The 4,472-nt window shown below is 39.1% G+C and overlaps 1 non-coding gene across 1 annotated transcript; it reads left to right on the forward strand.

The window, feature by feature from the left end:
* The first annotated feature begins 4,122 nt into the window (after nucleotides 1-4,122).
* On the forward strand, nucleotides 4,123-4,229 carry LOC127116707 (small nucleolar RNA R71). Its single transcript, XR_007801504.1, has one exon. It is a non-coding gene; the product is annotated as a small nucleolar RNA R71 (small nucleolar RNA).
* Nucleotides 4,230-4,472: the final 243 nt, after the last annotated feature.

Consider the following 4,472-nt stretch of genomic DNA (forward strand, 5'->3'; position numbering starts at 1 on the left):
ACCAGGTTCCCTACCAAGTGAAACAGTTCAAAATCCGAGAGGTCAGGAGAATGTTAATACTGTCACGACGACAGAGAAAAAGGCGGCTAAAAAGAAAAAAATTACATCACCGAGCGAGCCGACTAAAGAAGAAACTACCAAAGGAACTAAACCGGTGATTAAGTTGCCCTATCCTCAGAGGATGACAAAGAAGGAACCTAGTGAGTCAGACTTGGAGAAATTCATGACAATGCTTAAAAGGATTGAGGGTCATATGGCTTTGTTTGAAGCACTTGAAAGGATGCCCATGTACAAGAAATTCGTGGAAGAGGTAATGGCTGAAAAGAAACCAACCACTGAAGAACAGGTATCCGGTAAGGAACAATATAATGCAAACTCCCTAGAAAAGAACATTCCTAACAAACAAAAGGATCTAGGAACCGTCACAGTACCATGCACAATCAAAGAAAGAACCTTCAAAAAGGTACTAATAGATTCGGGAGCTAGTGTGAATCTCATGCCATTATCGATCTATCACAGGCTGGGTATTAAAAATATCAGTGATATAAAGACCAATCTGAAGTTTGCAGATCACTCAAGAAAACATGCTTATGGTATGGCTGAAGATGTGCTGGTAACGATAACGGACTTAACTTTCCCAGTCGATTTTGTAATCCTAGACATACCTGAAGACAATGAGGCACCCATCATTCTGGTTCGACCTTTCATGAAGACGAGTTGATGCAAGCTCGACATGGATGAGTGCATGTTAACCTTGAAAGTTCACAATAAGGAAATAACATTGAATGCTATTGAAGACCAGGAGATGGAGGAAGATACAGAATCTCAGTATCAAGTAGGCTTAATCAGGACATTGAATACTCTCAAAGTCTCACCACTGCCAGTAGCCACCCTAAACGGAAAGATTCCTAACACCGAAAGGAAGGTTAAAAAGGAATCGTGGCACAAAGGAGTCCACACTGATAAAAGCGACAACGTCCGAGTTATAAACAAGAGGTGCAACAAGGTTTTGAACCTGAAATACCCCCCATGATAAGGGAAATGAACCGTCGAGCCATGCGACGTTAAACGAAGCGCTTCGTGGGAGGCAACCCATGCGTTTGATTTATAATTTATGTCATTTTTCTTCTTTTTTTTGTGTGCTAAAATTTTGTTGTACGGGAGGAGGAGAATTAGAAGGGCAAAGTCACAAACACCTCAAAATGGAAGGAAACCACACAAGTGCAATAAAACAATAGTAGTCGCTGTGAGTCCCTTTTGTATCTGGATTTAAACATTGAGGTCAATGTTTAGTTCAGGTGTGGGGGGGGTTTTCCTTTCATGTTTTATTTCGTTTTCATTTTGTTCATGTTTTCCTTCATCGTTTTTCTCTTTCGTTTTTGCTTCTGTTGTCGTAGTATTTTTTTTTTCTTTTACCTGTGTGTATAGAGTGATAAGAAATTGTTGGGTGAATTCGGGATCGATTGTAGTGGAGGAAAGACACTCCTCATACTTGTTCTGTTAAGGTACCCTGGAAGTTGATGCAACCATGAAAAGTAAAAGTCGGACACACTTTGGTGACACTGGACCAAGAGAGCGGTATGGTAGAACGGAATCAGAAAAGAAACCACATGACACGAGGAGGCTTCAGAGCTTGTAAGGCTAACCAACATGGTGAGAATACAAAAGCCAAACACTAAACATCAACATGAGAGTTCAGCCAGGTATGACTCTACCACTCTGATTTTGCGTATGTCCTCTTGACACTTCATAGCATGACAACACACACTGAGGCAAGTTATTTGTTTAGCCAGGGCCTTTCTAGCCATCCATATCTGTATGCTTTCCCTTCGTGAACCCCGTTGAGCCTTAGCCATTTTATTCATAATAAACCCCATGTTAACCACTAATCATTCATTTCTTCCATCACTCGACATGATTGTTGTGAGTTACAAGATGTGCATAAAGCTAAGTTTGGGGTGGAAATCTTGAAAGATAGGGCAAGTGCATAATAAGAGATCATACAAAAAGAAGAGATTTGTGTATGTCCAAAAAGAAAGAAAAAAAGAAACAGAAGAGAAAAATGCACTTGCCGAGACTTAAGACTCTAACACCTATAAAATGCTCACAAAGAATTGAGTAGAAAAGAGTCAAAAGAGTGAAATTAACCCCCAGAGTATAAGTGATACACGAAAAAAAGAGAGAAAGAAAAATCACACAACATGAATGCCGAGTTCAAAACCATTTGTTATCCATTTCTGTGTTTATCCCACCGTACCCAAGCCCCGTTACAACCTAAAAGACCTCGTAAAGTGTGTGGAATCTGCTGTTGTCGTGAAATTAGAATGTATTCAAATTTAAGAGTTTGGTATTGCATATAGTGTTGTGAGTGTACACACCCTAACCATGAGAGATATTGTGAGTATGTGAAAAGCTTGCAGGTAACGAGGCTTCTGATGTGGAAATGTGGCGAACTGTCTGAGTCGGAGATACCGGAAACTTGATTGGAAAGGAAGAACACAAATTGTGAAGGACAAGGTTGCATTGTGGAAAATGAATTCGTGGGTGACCTTTGTTTGGACTCAATACATCACTTGAGGACAAGCAATGAGACAAGTTTGGGGTTGTGATCGGTCACCATTTCCATTGAACTCCCACCGTTAATCCGACATATTTTCATCACTTTGGTAAGATTTATGTTTGTTTATAGTTGTTTCAGAGTCATTTATCATGTTTTGTTGGTTTGTTATCGCATTGCATTTAATTACAAGTTTATGTCAAAAAGGTCTCTTTTACGCTTCGTTTTGGTAGTGTTATTGTTACAGGCCATTGCACAGGTTTAAAAGCATTAATAGTGGAGTTATGGATACTTAGAAAGGCAAAAATATGAAGAGACAGCAGGTCAACACGGGCCCCCGTGTGCTACAACACTGCCCGTGTTGTTGGTCAGGCAAAGCAAAATGGGGGAGAAAAATAGAGAGCAACACGGGCACCCGTTTGGTGACACACGGCCGTGTTGTTTAAAACAATGCATTAACACGGGCACCCGTGTGGAGGAACACGGCCCGTGTTGTTGCCTCTGTAGCTTGATTTGAAGATGCTCATGTTGGAGAGCATACACGGGCACCCGTGTGTACACACACGGCCCGTGTTGTTGGGCGCGACTTAGAAACCTCAACTTTTGCTTATTAAGGGTACTTTAGACCTTTTGCTTGGAGGAAATTCATTTGAAGCTATTAGAAGGCTTGGAAGAGAAAGGAGAGAACACTTTTTTGACGTACGAAAGAAAACACTGCATTGAGAAGATAACTACTACGGAGGATTCGAAGACGGCGAGATTCAAGGGCATCACCCATTGAAGATCAAAATCTCCTAATTCTTTGTAATGTTTAATTTTCATACTATGATTTCGTTTAATACTATGAGAGGCTAAACCCCCTATGTTAGGGGGGTGGTCCTGGTTTGATCGTATGTTATGAATTTGAACAAATGATTTCCTTATTACTATGTTACTTATTTCAATTCAATTGTGCGATGTTATTATGCTTTTGTATCGGAAAAATACAAATTGATCTATGACTATCAATGACAGGACTATGATTGTTAGGGTTTTCGCACAATTGGGTTTATGATTGCATTATCTAGGACTAGTAACTTTTGTAAACCACCGCAAACCTTGATATTGTTTATGATTAAAACCAATGATTAATTGAATGGACATTTGAGTAAGAATTGGTATTTTAATAGTTTCTTCCTTAAGGACTTAAGGAAGAACATTCTGAGGTTAGGTAATTGAATATTTCATATGTATTAAGGAAATCTTGACTGAATTCATTACTGGCTAAATCAACCATTCCCCCTAGCATATTGTATCTTCATCTATTATATTTTACTATCTGTTGTGTTATTTGTTAAAATGCCAAAACAACCAAACCATTATCTTTTTGTTCTGATAGAATCAAAGTAAAGTAAGCATTTCCTACGCAATCCCTGAGATCGATACTTGGAAATAAAACTCCTTATTACTACCTCGGTAAAAATAGTACACTTGCTATTTTTCCGATCACAGCGGCAGCATCGATGGTCATCTTAGTGTTATAGTGAAGTCCATTATAGAAGGTCTGAATGATTAACCAATTTTCTAAACCATGATATGGACATGCTCTTAACAACTTTTTATATCTCTCCCAAGCTTTGAACAACGATTCTCCTTGATTTTGGGTAAATCTGGTTATTTGGTTTCGAAGAACTACGGTCTTACTTGGGGGAAAGTATCTAGCAAGGAATACTTTTCTAAGGTTTTCCCAAGTTGTTATGAAATTGGGTGGAAGGGAATCTAACCATGATAGGGCTTTATCTCTGAGGGAGAAAGAGAATAATCTTAAACGGATTACCTCAGGAGAAGCTCCATTGGTTTTTAAAGTGTGCTAATTGGAGAAAGATTTTTAAATGTTGGTTTGGGTTCTCAGTAACAAGACCTGCGAATTGTCTCT

This window comes from Lathyrus oleraceus, chromosome 1 (assembly GCF_024323335.1).
Source record: "Lathyrus oleraceus cultivar Zhongwan6 chromosome 1, CAAS_Psat_ZW6_1.0, whole genome shotgun sequence".
NCBI classification, from domain to species: Eukaryota; Viridiplantae; Streptophyta; class Magnoliopsida; order Fabales; family Fabaceae; genus Lathyrus; species Lathyrus oleraceus.